This window comes from Bombus pascuorum, chromosome 1, assembly GCF_905332965.1.
Source record: "Bombus pascuorum chromosome 1, iyBomPasc1.1, whole genome shotgun sequence".
In the NCBI taxonomy this organism is placed as follows: Eukaryota; Metazoa; Arthropoda; class Insecta; order Hymenoptera; family Apidae; genus Bombus; species Bombus pascuorum.
In genome coordinates, this window is record NC_083488.1 from 11,850,945 (window position 1) to 11,869,484 (window position 18,540).

At 38.8% G+C, this 18,540-nt stretch overlaps 1 protein-coding gene across 1 annotated transcript in view; it reads left to right on the forward strand.

Moving 5' to 3' along the window:
* Positions 1 to 18,540, forward strand: part of LOC132904632 (serine-rich adhesin for platelets-like) — a 215,175-nt gene that overhangs the window by 152,035 nt on the left and 44,600 nt on the right. The window lies entirely within an intron of this gene.

Consider the following 18,540-nt stretch of genomic DNA (forward strand, 5'->3'; position numbering starts at 1 on the left):
AGATATTAATGATAAATTAATTGCTAAATAAATTCATTTTTATCCAATCACATCGTTTGCTCGATAATTTCGCTGAAATCGAATATCTTGCACTTTCTTTTCTCCTCGTCATGGCCTGGTTTGTACATTACTCGCGATGACAGATTGCCGGACATATTCATCGTGCGCTTCTACCGGTCGTTGCGCTTCGAGATTGTTGTTAGAGTTTGGCGAGACGTGTTCTTTTGCAGCGTCATTATGAGCTATACGATATACAGCTAATTGATAAAGTATTTAAAAATCGATAAAGCTAATTTTGTACTAGAGAAATATTGAGATTGTAACAAAAAAATCTTCGTTTTCATTAACAAAAGTTCCTTGGAGAAATTTTTACAAATGTTTGAAAATAGCTTTCAAAAATACATACATATGTGCAACAAAGATTTCTTTAAATAATGAAAAGTGAAAAGAATTCGAAGAATTGAATGGTAGAGAAATTAGTACTGTGAGGAGATCGTGGTTGGCTTTTCACGAGAATGTAAGAATTCGCTTGTCACACAAAACGAAATAAATTATCCTTACCCTAAGAAGAAACGCACGCTCTTACGATTCCGGCAGACGCGGCGCCAATTAAAAGCAAACACTCGGCCCGCGCTTCTTGTTACCAACATCACGACCTCTCGTTATTGAGAATCGGGTTTGATAGTTAACCTGCTACGTGGAGCTCAACTCGACCATGATATTCGCGCGAAATCCTTATTTTTCTTGTATGACGCAATTCCTTACAAATCTACTCGTTAATTAATTTAAAATGTTTCAATCAGTATCGTACTTCGTTATTGACCTATTCCGGATAAAACTACAATCTATACATGCAATAATTGACGTCTGACATTCTAAGGAAACTAAAGTCGATGTAAATTCTTATATCGTACAATCTTAATGAGAACGTCATAGAATATCGTTTATTAAAAAAATTTCAACATGTGTACACTGACGTCATAAATATTAAGACACGCATTGATATTCAATACGAACTGAATGTTTTTCATTGATTTTATTTTAGTTTGTTCCTAGACATTTCACATTATATGAGATTTGCAATGTAAGATATTAAATAAAGTAAAATTTGTTAAAGATTTCCTGTGATTGTAATCAGTAAATATCATGATATTTATGGACAGTCGGTATACGTATTTTTAGAAATCGAATGTTAATAATTATCCAAAAAACTAACAAGAACATACACGTACAATTTTTACAAAAATCTGTGCACTGTAATTATTACTATCCAGTACAACAATTAACGATCTTCACGAAATGGCCTTCAGCGATCTAACGAACGCTAAAAGCTTCTTCTGAACTGGGAGCTGTCGCAATTACTTAGCAAAAATATGGCACGTTCGAAGAATTCATCGAATCTTCGCGAAGAAGAGCGGACGTTCCCAAAGGCTAGTCAGGACCCTCTGAACCGCGATGACGAGGGGAAGCCATTCGTTTCGGGCGTCACACTTACAATGAATCCTTAAATTATCCTCCGGCGCAGAGGCAGAAGAAACGTCCGCGTCCTTGCGCCGTGGTAGCCGCCACGCGGATAGAAGTACGTTGCCTCCAATTAAAATAAATGCGTTCGCTGCTTTTCTTGTCACCGTTCCACAGTTGCTCCAGCGCGGCATCTCGTCAGCTCCCTCTTTCCTTCCACCTGTCCTCCTCTCACCATTTTCTTTCTCGCCGTGTATCTTTGCACCAACGATGATCGTCGATGTCATTGCACCGATCGAAACTTACTAGACAAACTTACTACAGTAAAGTACCTAATGTTATTTGAGTCAGTCAAGCTAAAACATCTCCTAATTTAATCTTGAATATTGCATAGTATAATAAAACTTATTGCATATTATGAAACATTGTTTTTCTTGATTAAAAACAATTGATTTAAATCACCTATTGCACCTTGAAATTCTCTGATACCACTTTGATATTTTACCTTCAACGTAGGACGAGACATGAACGGCTATTTAACAATCAGAAACGAGAATATTAGTTCAATATTGTGAATGAAAATATTCTCTTATTCGTTGCAATACAAACTTTCGGCTTTTAATCCAGCGCTAAAATACTCAAAGTTCTTTAAAAAGCATCGACTTATTTAAACAGCGCTTCAAACAAGCACGCTGATCATCATTTATATTCTGACACGGCAAAATCAACGCGGTCATGCTGCATGCTTTAACGTCCTTTTTACGCTGCCTCGTCCGCGCCGATAATTCCTTCATGCGATATACAGATACTATTATTCATTTGCAACGTCACGGGAATATTCAGGTTTCCAATAACCATGAAACAACCTCATACTCGGTAAATAAGAAACCTTCCAGAAATAGAAGAAGGACATTTTTTCATTCTAAGGATAGCTATCCTCTCGTCTGTCATGTAAAAAACGATTGCGATAATAACAATATTCGACGATATTCTGTTGCAAGTGTTATTTGGGTGAGAAGAATGTTAGAGGCGAATTAGGTAATTCGTTTTGTAATTCATTAATTTACAAGATTCTGAATTATTCAGATCTTGAATTTTAAGATTGAAACCTAAATGACTAAAATAAGCTTACTGTACCTTACTCGATTGGCACACCGATGCCACGCATTCTTGAGCCAGTTAAACGTCATGACGCGCAAACGAACCACCGTGGATTCCGGCCGTGTCCTCGTCCCTCTTTTCCTATGCTCCAGCTCTCGCGGGGTGCACGCGGCATAGGCTGTCCGCGCAGACAACGACGACGAACACGAGGTGAACGACACCGTTGGCATTGACCACTTCTGTTGCTGGCGTACGGCCGCCGCAAACGACACACGCGGGTAGATCTCTCAAGCTTTTTGCCACGCCGGCCGACCTGTGGAAATTGCGCTCGTCCGCGGAGACAGAGACGCCGATCTAAAATCCTCTCGTTCGTCGAGCGATTACCGAGCGCCGCGAAAAGAAACGAAGCAACTCGTTGCTTTTCAACGCATCGTGCCATTTCTTCGTGAGAAAAAAGATTTTGTTTGTGCGTTGAATAGAAGACGAGTGGATATCGTCGACGCGATTCACGTGTTAGTGAATTTTTATTTGTCGTTCGTTTGTATTGAGGAGAAGGTAGAGACGGTTTTCGGCGAGTTAATCCGACGGTCTGTCGGATTCGACAAAGCGCTTGAAGCTTATTTAAATGTCCCCGTGTGCGACGGGAGTCCTCCTTAAAGTCCTGCAAGGCGCATCACTAAGAGGACACTACGGAGACATAAGGGGACGTAAAGGGACGCGTGCGGACGTAACGAGACGCGTAGAAGTAGAGTGATATGAATACAGATGCTGAGCGAAATTCATATGGAACGAAACGCGTAAACGATGTATCTATGATTTTATAGTATCGTTTGTAAATATTTTCTCGATCGAAAATACTCGTGCCATTAAGATAAGATTAATTTAAAATGAATGTTTTATTAAAAAACGTTTGAGATTTATCATATGTATGATTTTGATGAGATTTATCATGCATAGTAGATTCTGAAAGTATTTGAAAATTTGTCATAGAAAATTTCTATATATACGTATATACTTCTATATATACATATACGTATTGTATAATATTTCGTAGCTTTTATATGCATTTTTAGACTTGTTTGGAACTTCAACAATACGATCGTGATAATCATGTTTATTAGTGTTAATGATCTATTCCTTATACTAATTTGTGAAAAAGTATTATGTAAAATAAATTGCATACTTAATTTGTTTGTTTAATTAAATTCTTCAAAGTTATGTAAAACAATATATTAATACCGATAGTCTATAAAGTTTCGTGAATAATGTTAACTCATAAGTGTGTAATAGAGTTCTCAAAATAGTTTCAATGTTTCGCGGTGAATTATATTCAATTATTACATTCTGTTCGACTCGATTTTCAAAAAGGCCTCCGTAAGAAAGGTTTCCTGCAATATTCTTCGCGATCGATAGCCCTCTCGCTTTCGGTAAAAGCGTCACGCTCCCAGCGGCAGAACTTATTTCTTCGTAGAAGCTCGGGACCGACGACGACTTCTGGATTTCGTGCGCGTGTAAAAGCATTCGATCGGCGACATGGAAAGCAACGGTAGCGCGGTAGGAATATTGAACAGCGCGGTAAGAATATTGAACAGAGCCTGCACGGAATAATCTGCGAATCTCGCGGATTCTGGGTTCCTCGCGCTCGCGCCATCGTCTTTGACATAAGCGCCGTGTCTTTATCTCCGATTTGCTCGCATGAGACACGAACGTGAAAGTGAATCGACCTGTTGGTTTCGAGCGGGATGGTAGCGAATGGTTGACACGTAGCGCTCGAAAGAAAATTGAATCAAGTGACTGCGAGGTGTCATTTAAATATGCATGAAGCTGAGTGATGAGTTTTGCGTAGACCGGCACGCTGGCTCCCACGAACGCAGCGAGCTATGTTTCGTGTTCTGACATTGTGGATTCCTGTGTTAACTGTTTTTCGGAGAATACTTAGTGATGCAGAGTTTGCGATGTTTTTGACACGTTTTTTTTTTTTTTTTAGTTTGGTAAAAGGTAATCGAAATAAAAGAAATAAGATAAATATCAAAGGATTAATTTGAAGGAAACTGTTTCTTCATTAGAGATGTTAGCATAAATGATTTAAAAATTACTACGATTAGAAAATTTATTATGTCTCTTCTTCTGACACAGAGACCATTTCATTGCCACAAGTGATGATAAGTAAAGTTTTTTAAAGGAGATGAAGGATGATCCAAGCAAGGTGATGTCGAGCTATTGTTGATCATGGTTGATTGTTTACGCGTTCGATTATAACGCACGCCATAAATCTTGAAACAAATGTGCAATGCTGCGAACAAGCGGTAAATTCAATTATCGTAATCAATCAGATATGAAGCTCCGGATCATTATGGAGATGTATTACAAGGTGAGTTTCTTAACTCACGTCCGTGGCACGACTGCGAAGGGGACACGTACTTGCAAAGAATTTTTCAGAATTCTTTTCTAGAAAGACTGGCAAATCGGATATAGCGTCGCTATTGTACTTGCGGCTAGCTGTTTAAACGTATGCGACGTACAATGTACTAAAACTGTCGTGACGTAGCCTCGAGGCACGAAGAAGGTACTGTGAAGTGATTCATTCGGCGATCGAGAAGGATTCGTGGAAAAGTGAGTGTACTTTCGTAAAACACGTAAGGAAGACAGTCAGAGTATTAATCTACACGAGGTTGCGAATAATAATAGTATGACTAATCGTTAGTTTCCTGTTTTCAATGCGAACAGGGGCCGTGTTCTTGATAAAGTGACAATTATCATTCTGTTGCTAGTTTATTCATTGCAAATAACCAACTTCAGGAAATTATCTTTTATGTACATCCTTCAGTCGTAATTGCCTTCGCGATGTAGCGAGATTGTAAATTAAGGCGTCAAGTAGCGAGATCGATTAACACTGGCAGTCGCGTGCAACGTTTTATCTTTTTTCAATGGAGACATCAACGTGTTTTACCTTTTTCAATGGAAACGTCAGGCTAGAATTCTATCATTCCAAGGGCTCTTTTCCCAAAAGGCAACAATTTTATGGGATATGCAACACCATGTTGAAATTGGGATTCTTAAAGAGTCTCTATATTTGAAGGGTCAGTTCTAGGAATCATAAAAATAAAAGTCGAAGAACGAAAGGAACGACAGAGGTGAGAAAAGATGCAAGGAATGAAAGGATAGGAAAGAGAGAAGAAATCTTTGAGACATTTCCATAGAATTATATTTATTGTCAGATATTCGTTATTAAAGGTAAACTTTATCATTAAGGTTACTTCATCGTGGAATACTAGAAATCATCACCGCCTTTCCAATTTTCCCTTTCAACTACAGAAGCATCCAAAACCGTCGTCGAGTATTCTCATCAACATCAATCATTTTTCATAGCAATTCTCATCAATATACTCCGCCGGCCTCCTTTTGCTCGTCATTAGCACAAGATAAACTCAATTGCCGCAATCCATATACCCGGCCATCAACCACATTTCTCCATCATCCATATTTGCCGCTTCGATCATCCAGAAACGTTTCTCTCCTCCTTTCTCGATCAACCATGTCAAACGCATTGGTCCCACTTTATGCGTGTGACCCAGTGAATAGTTGAAACGTGCTCGGAGCATTTACGAACTTTGATCGTAAACGTGATTCACGAGTCGTAGTCGACCGTATCGCAACCTTGAACAACCGACGAAGGCCAAGGTGAGAACGCGCCAGCCACTTACTGCTCTCGATGAAAACGAACGAACAGACTGACGCGGTTCAACGTTCGCCATAATTAGGGACCGGCTTGATTTTTCCGAAAGCATCGCCACTCATCATTCGTCAACCGTTGCTACCTGCTGGGTAAACCGCGGGAAACGCGAACACCTTGACGAGTTTCAATCGTCTGCCATCTAATGCGTCGACCAATACAATGACGGTTTTCGGATTTCACGCCAAGGGAAAATTGCCTTAGCCCCCAGGAGATGATGGAACAGCTTTCGTTACAAAATTGTGTTTCCATTCGTTCAAGTTTTGTTGTTAAAATGTGTGTTTATTATTGGAACTTTCGAGAAATTTTACTTATTTTTGAATAAGTTTATTAATGTCACGATTTTTATTTATTATTACCTACACATTGAGGCACCTCAAAATTTCTCATAAATGTATAAAAATTTTTAGTCTATTTATTATTTTCTATCGGATGATATTATTATCAATTTGAGCTTGTGTTTCAGTGATTGGCTTATCAAGATTGAATGATGGTAGCAATGCAGTTATTATAATTACATAATGACTAGGCTCTCTTTTGTAATGTACATTAATGCATAGTAGTATTAGGTTAATTACCAAGTATTCTTAGATACAGTCGCTATTTTCTATTTCTTGGAATATACTTTCACGTGTGCTCTCTTTGTACTTCCTGATTGTTCTTTATATGTATGTAGAGCTATTTTAACTGCATCGCCGTAGATTTTTATTGAATTTATGCGTGTTCTATTACGTGTACGTGTATTCAAATGATGTAAGAAATTACCTCAAAGGATTCTATTCTGGAGATGACAAAGAAAATGAAATGTTGACGTCAAGTGTACGATAATTAACGATTCCTCGATTTCCCCTACCGCGTGTAGGTCGTCGTTCAATGCTGACGTTGAAATCTACCGAATGCAACGCGGTGGCTACACTGTTTGACGGCCACTCGGCACTTTGGATAATCATCCAGACATGTGGGAAGATGGACGCGAACGATACAAGCGTTGCTTTTTCAAAGCACTCTCGACCCGAGAGACGTTCCTACCTTGTAGAAGGATTGACGGGTCTTTTTGTAATTTTTATTCATTTGTCGATTGTGCAATGCCTGACCATAATATTACATGCTACTGACAAAAAGTACAAAAGAACATATGTGTATAAGGAACAATGGTATTAACTTATTATCAAACAACGTCCATTCTTTAAATACGAAAAGTTTTGACAATCGATACTCTATAGTCTGTCTTAATCTAAATTAGAAGAGACGAGCCTCTTAGAGGCCATACTCATCAACTTGATTAACATTTACAATTGATATTCAATTTTCTAGCAACAAATGACTTACTTTCGTAAATTCATTCGTCGTAGGAAGATCATCTAAATAATGGTAAATTCTAGGATAAATTTAAAAACGAGTGTGTGAAACATCATGACTTTTGAATACTTTTTAGTTTATAAAATTGATCAAAATATGGCTTGTACTTCATACGATAGAATTATCTCGTTATAATGTAAAAATCAATTGTACATAATAAACTTCATCAAATAAAAGAATTTCAATTTTTCAAGTGATGGATTCTTGATAGACGGAGAGTAAAATGTCAATTATTAATGTCTCCATTACACGATTGGCATAACAATCTTAAGATAGAAATTATACAAAAATTCTAAAACAGATAAACACGGTTTCTGTGAAGTACAAAAGCAAGCTTCTATAATTAAAGCAAAGACAAGAATTTGAAGACGACACCTATTTCCGAATATCATTATTAATACAAATAAATGCGACAAGAAGTAGCCTTTCCCTTAAACTCATTGATACTTGATTTTGATACATGAGCTTACTTTCACCTAACCATACAACTACAAAAATCCAAATTCTTGTTGAAAAATTTATACCATTTTCCATTTAAGCTTCTCAATTAACCAAGATTGCTTCATTTTTTCATAGAACTAGAGCTTATCGCTCATCAATGGATCTATCTCATACAAGATATATCATTTTAAAGGTGCGCAACTTGATGGGCTCCGCTTGTACCGCATGACGTATCCGCATTAATGCATACAGGTTGTACGAAGCTACAAAGCCGTGGCGAAGATCCGCTTGCAAGTCGATCCGCAAGGTGCGCGCTGTAATAAAGATCGCGCTTGGATTATCGCGACCGGCATCGTGTTCACCTCGGGATCGAAATTCTCGCGGCGTCTTTCGAGCGCACCGACGATCGAATTTTGCGCGTGGCTCGCGATGTCACGCGATACGCGCCACGAAACGCTTCGTGTATCGTTGCACAATGCGATTGTGCGCTACAATGCGCTAGCGTTTCACTTGGAGCTTCACTGTCTGTGCGTGATCAATGAGGGTCAGTGTTAAGAAAGTTCATTGTTAAAGGTATCATTCAGGGAATTAGGTTTTCTTCGTTTCGAATTGAGCTGTAATCGGTTTTGATTTTGTTGAGTTAGATTCAATTTTTAAAGTAATAGCGATGGTTGAATCTACGCACAATGATATATGTTGATTAAGCTCCAAAAAGTATTAGCACATAGATTCTCTTATTTTCCAATGAAGCATTTTTTATCAGGTTCTACATTTCGTTTTTATAGTACCAAATTTTTATGTTCGTATAAAAGTACTGGAAATACTTGTAAATTAATTACTACGTAAATGCTATAATAAATTATTGTATCAATCTTCAGATTTCGAATTCCAGCAACCTAATCATGACGATCGTGTCTCATTACAGTACAATGGAATTTTTTAATGTTTTATATAGCACATACAACATATACATAAAAATTTTTTATGATAACTGTCCGAATACTTTTACGAGCCACTCATACGATTTTCTCAGATGCATAAGTTAGAACGAGATCGATTTCTTTTTTTTCTAATTTGATTCTTTTTGATAAAATTTTTCATAAGATCTCTCCTCGCACTTAAAATTAGCCAAGAGAAGCTTTTAACTACCTTATGACGCGTAAAATGAAATTCGTTAAACGAATCCTGTATATCTGAATGTTTGTTCATGTAAATCGAATAACCTCCATTAAATTCGCTTCAAGGTGTCTTCAGTCACCTTGCATGTTCTATTTTCGGGATAAGTTTAATTTGACGGACGCATGAGAATGCGGTTGGCGTCAGCCGACAGCTCGTCTCGTTACGCGTTTGAAATACATGTGCGCGCGTCGTAGTAACGGGATCATTCGGTTTTATTATTTTGCCGGTTTACGGCAGGAAGTCATTACCGCATGCAGATTCGTGGTGTACCGAAGGCCGGAGGGCAATCTTCAGGGGTAGAAAAAGGCTGTATCTCGCGCCTGCACCGCGCTCGCGCTCCTTCACTCAAGAAGAAAATACGTTCCGATGCATGAATCCACGGTGAGTTAAATTGAAGATGCTAGTCAAGACAGCCATTCGATTTTTCGAGATTGCATCTGTCAGAGAAATTTAAGTCCTTCACAATTCTGGCATAGTATTATAATCGTTTTCTAGAATCATAAGAGATAATTCTAAAACGATATTTTCTGAATTAGAACTGTGCTAAACCTTCGTATGAAAACTTGGCTAGACAGCGAAGCTTCGACGCAATTGCCTCATTTTTTCTTTCTCTAATTTTTCTCAAATTTTCTATCAACTGTCACTACATATTTAAATAAATAAAACAATGAAAGTTGTTACTATCATAGCTTTATTAATTGGAATAAAAAACATAATAAGAAAAGATAGAAGTTTATAAAAAGACTGACGAAAAAACATCACTGATCAATTGTCAACGAGCAATTTTCTATTTTCATATGAAAACTACAGTTCACGTTACTCCACGACCTGTATCAACCTAATACATATAACGTTTATTTCAATTCCTGATATTATCTTCCTCTTAAATTCTTACTTGATATACGTAGCAAGACACGTCTGAGCCTTTCGTTAATAAAATATCGTGGTGCCAGTAGAATGAATCCTCAAGGAATCCCTACAACCAACGATTCGAGCAATCTCAGAGGGAACACGCTGGATCCTCGACAAGGTGGCGAGTTTACAACAGATGGATATCCGCGTCCCACTGTACTCCCGTGAATCCGTTGTAAAGTATGCGCTGACACGAGTTCGACCGTTTACAGAATAGATGCACGCATGCACGTACGTGAAATACCAGGCCTGGCAATTACAGAATTTCTGCGGATTTTTCATTTCCGTCAGCATTGTTTTCCATCCGGGCCCGACTCCCGGGGAATGCCACTGGTTCGAGGAGAGAAACACGTGGCCGTGCTGTTGCTCGCAAACCCTTATAGGTCCGTAGTAAATAGCACCGTGGAGAGAAAGAGAAGGTAGAGGAGGAGGAAGAAAAAAATAGCTGACAATGGTTTGCACGGATACCAGGATGAACAGATGGCCATGCAGCCTTTAGGCAATTTACGATTCCTTCGAATCGTACTTCGTCTCTCCCTTTCGTACCCTAACGCTTATTCCCGTTCTCCTTGCCCCTTTCCAAAGCGGGCACCGGCCCTGGCTTGTTCACGAATTCTTCCCCGTTTCGATCCTTCTCTCTTCGAGGCCTTGTTTCGAGCTTTACACGAAATGCGGTCTTGTGGACCACGTAAATTTCCTGGCCCAGCTACCATAACGCCCATACCTAAAGTTTTCTTTGTTCTAGTAGCTTGGAACCATTGTCTTCTTACTCTGGACCCTCGTTGTTTATTTTGAGGATTCCTTAAAGTTTTTTGCAAGGGGAATTCTTACTGCAAATTTATAAACTTCGTTGGGCTCAGCTGTCATACCAATTGAAAGGTTCTAACCATATCATGGAATTTCAACTGAAAAATTCTAGTCAATGGCCCTAAGTTTGTGAAAGTAAGAAGTTTGTTTCAAGATTTGTGTAGTCATTCAAGGCTGAAATGGTAATTCTTATTAAAGAAAGTCAAGGCTGTGGTGAATCTTGCTCCACTATGCTAAGTTTACAATCTCATTTATACGACTGAATCATAATTGCAGTAAAACTTTAGAGAAATTATCCCCCTTATAAAGTCTCTCAGCAACTTGTACAACTTCGTATCTCGCTTTTTATTTCGATACAAAGATTCTAACTGTATTATGAAACTTAAACTAGGAAATTCTAATCAGTGGCTCTAAATTCATCACAGTAAGACTGTCCCAATGTTCCCGTACTGTTCGAGAGTAAAGTAGAAATTTATAATGAAGAAATTCAAGGGTGTTGCAAATCTTACTCCACGATACTAAGTTTACAATCTTATTTATGTGATCCAGTCTTAATCCTAGTAAAAATTTCAAAAAATTATAGAGTCTCTCCACAACTTCCATTGTAATTCAAAAATTCCAACTATGTCACGAAATTTAAATTAGGAAATTCTAATCAGTGACTCTGAGCTCGTCAAAGCAACAAGCTTGTTCAAGGTTCCCGTAATTATTCGAGGGTGATGGAAGAACAAAGCGTCCCGGTAGGGTCGTTGCATCTTAGACGGTCCTTATAGGATGGAAGCCGCGAGGCAGCATTGTCTAAGCGTTTTTCTAGCGAACCCAGGAGGAGGATGCTCGCGTGCGAGTTATATAACAAAATGGCTGCACTCTCTTCCAGCGTAGCTGTCGGTGATAGTCCCTGTGTGCGCGTCGGCACGTAAGGAAGGAAGGAAGGGTTCTATGGGATTGTGCGTTAGGCTAGGTTAAGTAAGGCTCGGTTAGGTCTTTAACCGAGGCGAGGGAATGCCAGCGAAGCGTACAGTCGAGTTATCATCTCGCCCGTACGATCGGGACGAAACGAATGAATGAGTTCGCTCTCGCGTTACCGTAGATCCTTCCGTTCTGGATCGGTGGACTTTTATGCATAGCCGTCTGTTCTTCGCTCGTGCATCGATCTCTGGTACACGGTTGACGATGCTTGACGTTTAGTCGTAAGAATGTTTGTAACATGATTTTACATTTTACTAAATTTTTTCTAATAACACGATTGTAATAACGCGATTTTAACCTTATTTTCTCCATTTACTTTCATTCTTACTATTTTTAGAAGGTTTTTCTTATTTATATTTGTTTGATAATTTTCCAATAAGAACATGACTAATACAAGTAGGTTTGGACTTGTTTGAAATGGATACTATGTCAATAAAATTATATTTCCTATTAAATTCTACTTTTATTTATCTACAGATTATACGTTTTTTCAGTATAGCATAAGATTATGTACAGATATAGTATAGCAGAGTTAATTTTGAAATTTACATCGTTTTCACATATCTTTGAACTCATATTTTTTAATTTTTTCTTGTACATTTTGCTTCGATATTGTAATAAATTGTCGATTAAATTGTTCACGTGTTTTATATTTCTTCGGTTTTTTATAAACAAATTGACTTATTTAATTCGATCAATAAAATAACACGTCATTCTACTTGACGAATGTAATAGATCATTCGACCGAACCTCGATCATAATCGGTACAATCGTTGAACTGTATAGCGGACTCAATCTTTCGATCTTTAAAACGCACATTCTAGCGACGATCGATTCCATCCCATGTCCAGTGCACGCTATTTCTTTTCTCTGCAGGCGAAACGTTCGCCTCGCGGTCGTTTCGTTTTCTTTCCCATCGGCTCGTTCTCAAAGAGAGACGCCTAGGCGATCGAACGCGACGCATTTCGCTTACGGGGAACGTGAAACGGCTGGAATTCGTTTCATCCAACAGAGCCACAATGCGACCCTGATGAAACGATAGGATCGATTATTCCCGCGAGAATAATCACGGCTATCGAAAGGACCACGCAATGCCCCGTGCAAGGCCGCAGCTAGGCGTGTCGACGAAAAGATTTCTCGTTTCGCATCGTCTCCTTTCGGCTGTTCCTCGAACACGCGAATCACTCTTTCGATCTTCCACGCTGAAGAATAGCAAACGAGAAATCATGAATTTAAAATGAATCGTAGGGACTTATTGACGATTTCTAATTAGTACCTTATATAAAATAACCATATTGCAATGTATAAATATTAGATACATAAGTGTTTCAAATAATACGTAAATTGAGTAATTTAAATAAATACTGTAGAGATAACAATCAAGGCTTCTTTAATACATTCTTAAATTTGCATATCGATATCTTCGTTGATTTAATAGATATAATTAAACAATAAATTGTTTAAATGTTTTTTTAACGAAAAGCGCATCGTTAATAACCTCTTGGTGATTCAGATAGAGTAACTGTGAATTAGACTTCTTAGGCAACGTTTGTTTGGTTTAGCAAGGTGCAAATTCAATTTCCCTCTCAAAAGCATGAATGGAAAGGTTTACTGGTTACAGGTAGATTTCCAGTGAGCCAGTGATCCGATAGCAGGGAGAAATATTTGAAAAGAAGCGACGAATTCGATTTTTCTTTTACCCGAACAATAGGTGATTTAGCGTTTGCGATGGGAACGCGTATAGTCGCGAGTTTTATCTCTCCATTTGCTGGCAGCGGTGAGTCTGACTGTCTAGTGGCGGAGAGGGGTGAACAGTGTCTGGTTTCAATGCGTTTCTTGAATAAAATACACCATATCGCCAAGTTGCTAGTCGAGGAGAATATTTCGCTTCAAGAATACGGTAGAATTAAATATTATTTCTCCGTATTATCCAAATTATTTAGGGATGAAAATTTCTAGATAGCTGTATTACAAATATAAAATTACTCAAATTACTCGAACAAAAAAAAAAAAAAAGGATTGGAAAGAAATTACGTCGCAAGAAATGATCGCGTAATCGAATTATCATCGGTCGTCGATTTAAAATCCATTTACCAGCAATAAAATCCGTATATTATATCTTTCATTCGACTGCGATTATTCGAATAACTCAGGTTTCTTATTTGGAACAGCTCCTCGAATTCGAGCTATCGTTCTTGAAACGAAGACGAACGATCGTCGGCCACGGCCAAGCAACTCGTTCCGCCGTCATAATCGACTTTGTAATCCGCTTAAAGCCGCGCCACGCTGTAATTACATAATTCAATCAGCGCGCGCATAAATCGCTCTTGGAACAATGTGCAACCGTGAGAGTGCGGCGATACTGGCCCCCTTCACGGAAAGATAATTTCAACACGTATCTAAGATGTGTCTAATTTCGCGGCGTTTCTCAATCGATCTCGAGCGCAAGTAGCATTTGCCATAGCCCTGAGAACTTCGCATGAATTATCCGACGTAACGTACGTGCGAGACCTCGCGCAAAGATTAGAGAAACGTTCAATGCGTATAATGGTTCACCGGGTGTAATGAGAGTGTAATCGTTGCAAAATTTCATTTACGATTGTTGTCAATCTTTCTAGAATACGCTTGTCTTCGGTGTATCTCTGAACTTTAAGCTGTTGTTGCAGAAATCGTAAATAATAATGATAAATGTGCAAGAATTTATTTCATTACAGAACTCATTCATATATCACTTACATTCTATATAACTTTTTATTTCTTTTAATGTTTTACAATTTCCAGAATAAGTCGAGAGAAGGTTCGTTACTAATTCCAACACAGAATTTTGCATTTCTGTTGTTGTCTGGAAATGCCCAGAATAAATAGAAAGTAAATCGAGCAAGTATTCATTATTAATTACTCATAATTACCATTTTAAAGTAGTGGATTATTCGAAAAAATCGGAGGCAATTTATCTTATCAAATACCGTTGCTTTAGAAATAATTCTATTTTCTCTACTTCGCTAAATACATAGCCGAAGATAATGTATTAATTCTACGCCCTACTTCTACGACCTAACATATAAAATGAATTAAACATTTGCCGAAAGAATATTCCAATTTCAATGAAAATTCCCCAAAAAGCAAGAAACGAAGTTAGCTCGACGAGAACCTCAAATACACGGAGCACGGTGAACTTACACGATTACACGGAGCAGTCTTAAAGAACGTAAAACGTCTGACCAAAGAAATTACTGAACTGCGAGCAAAGTCGTGCTGGCCGAGGTACACAAACCGCTGGCTCCCTTCCAAGGTATATAAAAAAATCTCCTTCCGCGAGGTGGCCGTGCGCATTTCAATTTTCCCGTCGAACGTGAAGAAAGACGAGCCTGGGGAGGAGGGCTAAAGGATGTGTACACGGCTGGAGGAAATTCTAAGAGTCACGGGAACGAGTGGCGGCGTTGTAGGTACGTGGCGGCGGCGTTGGGTTCGAGCCTAGTTCTCTAATGTCCTTTTGCGTGGCAGTCACTCGCAGCACGTCCGTCTATGATTCCTCAGCAACATTCTTCGAGCTGCTCGGCAGCGTTATAACCGTAGCGAGCAAGGGCCGCGGCAGCCTTAAGACGGTACACAAGTTGAGCGCACGACCAACCGACCGTCCATTCTCGTGAAGTGGAACGAAGACGGCCGGTACGAAGCTCACGGCTCCAGTATTTCTTCGTCCGTTCCCCTTCCTAGTCCCGGCCAAGTCCTTCTTCTTCCCGTCGTTTTTCCCCTCTTTCCAGTTTGTATCGTCCTATGTGATTCCACCAGGCGGAACTGCCGGTATATCAACCGCCTCGACGTTTTCCTATATATAGCGGGGCGCGCGCCTACTGCCGTGCTTTTGCTTCCCAGCTTTTTCGATAAAGCTCTCAACGTGCCTCGGGAATATTGCCTCTTGGATGGTTGATGGTTCCTCGAGAACTGTGTTACGGGCTTGTAGACTTTAAAAGAGCTGGGTTTCGCGTGCGATGTTTCATTCGATACGGTTTACTAATGTTTGTTGGAATTTATTGGAATTGCTGATTTGGTTCGGATCTTTTTTTAGAAGGTTCAGTGCTATTGGAATATCTTATGGGTATCCTTGATTTTATACATATCAAAGTTACTAAGATTAACTTGTTTGATATAATATGGTAATAGGATGTGATTAAACTTGGATGTTATGTAAATTCATATTTACATGAACGTAATTGAAGCGATGAATCTTCTATGTATTATAAGGAGTATTTTACTTTGGATAGCTTGTACATATATACTATGGGGGGAAAATATAATAAGTCATGATGTTTTCCATTTTGTTATAGGGTAACAGTTTCTAAATTCACACTTTTGTTACATGTGCTCTATACATTTTTGCACCTTTCGTATCAATGCATAACCATCTGCAATCTAATCATAATAGCGTATTCCAATTAGAAACACCTTAGAGGAAGACATTTAAACACGACAAACGGAGAGAATTAACATTTCCATATACCAATTCTCTCTTCAAAGATCTTGATAAAAAGCAGAAATGTTTTCCACGCAGTCTCGCATCAAATGGAAACTACGAAGCGTGCAGAATGTTAGCGCAACAAAATTCGTCACGGTTGGAACAAGTGAAAGAGACCGATGGGAATAAAACGTGAACGGAAGGAAGGTAGAAAACCCTTGGGGGGAATGGTGCCTCTCCCTTTTGCGGGCTGCCTACGCCTCGAGACGATGTTGCATTGTGTACGTACAATATTAACCGCGATATGGTAGGACGACAAAAAGGACCACGAAAGTGCAACGGGCGCTGCAACGCCACGGGACGAATGAATGATTCAGAGCCGTGGCTGTCACGATGTCCCTGCTGCCACCAGCTAATGCAGAAACGCTTGTGCGCGCGCGCGCTCATGCTCGTGGTTCTCGTGTATATTGCTTGGAATAATGGTACAGCTCTCTACGCACGTGTGCCTACGTTCCGATTTGAATTCTGAGACTCACTTTTCGTCGTGAAGGCGGACAAGCCTACGGAGGGTTCGAGACTTCTCGAATGAAAAATGTACTTATTGTCAGAGAAACGAGAATCGACCGATAGACATTCTGCAAAGTGGCAGTCTGACTGATATTTCATTGGTTAGATGAAAATATTAACTCGTTACGAGACAATGCTGCGTTAACGAAACGTTTTATTTGCAATCTTTTTCAATTCATTTACATTATTTTATTCCTTCTTTTTAAATATTTCAACTATGAAAGGAAATTTCATGAACTCGATCGATATCTTTTTTGTCGCTATCTCTTTCACCTAGATTCTACAATTTTACGAAGTTTACAGAAATTGGAGTATTTATAACATTATTACAAACTGTTGCATGGTTTTTAATGGATTAAATTATTGGACGTCTTGTTTCTTATGTTTTTATATGGTTTCTATACGGTTTTGCGAATTTTTGTTGGTTTCACTTCTGAGAATTTCACAGGAAGAGGATTATTTTCTTATCTGTATGGCAAACGAGCAACGCTTGTAAAGAGAGAACTTTGAAGAAAACTTTTTTTTTACTAGGCGTGGTTTCCTAAAGTTCATAAATATTCATATGCAGGTATTGCGTATATGCACGTATCTGCGGAAAGTGAAAAGTTCAACACGCGTGATAGGTCGCGAATTCGATACGCGATGCCTTTTCTTACTTCCATTGGCATTTTAGCAATTAATTTCGCCATGTCGAAGGTCGGCAATTGACCAGGTGTTGCTTATGAACCAAGTTTATTTCATTCTCAAACAATTCAATTCTTAAATCTTTCACTCTTGAGAAGAGTAAATTTCCGCGCGAGAGCTTCTTCTTATTTTTATTACTTCAAGTATTCTCCTCAGTTTCCACGAACTTTTGTCCTTCAGAAGCACCCTTCGTCTCTCGTTTCAGCCGATGCTCGCGCTTGGAAACGCGCGAGTTTCACAAAGTTGGCAAGGTCGGGGAACAAGGAGAAGCTAAAATTACCCTTCTCAAGCGGAATTCCTAGGCACTGTAGCTGCAGACACTCTGCACCTCTGCATACTAACTACGCTGCTCGCGAGTTCACACAATTCTATCGATACGCGTCAATCGATTTAATGTATCGCTGGTTGTGTAACCAGTCACCCTGAAAGCACACTTGTTGCCTCGAGTCAAACGACAGACTGGTTGTCGACCTCGAGCTCCTTATTTTTGGGATTCCTCGTGACCGACAATTCGTGACGAGATAGCATATAGCGAACCGTTTCGAAGTGATAACAAACATTGTATACAACGCAATAAGTCAGCTGTAGATAATCTAACAGGGGTCTACATTCTATACTGCTGAACATTTGTTGGCAATTTTGATCAAAAGTTAGATAAGGTCCGTTACAAAGTTATAGAGTTGCAAATACTGAAAGTGTACAGCTTTCGAACAAATCATAAATACATAGTGAATATTTATACAAATTTATATTTTTATAAATGAAATAGAATTTGCGTAGAAATTTGTTTGACATAAATATTATAGTAAGTATTATATTTCGGATATTTTATATGAAAAATACACGGGATAAGTCATATTTTCCATCTTTT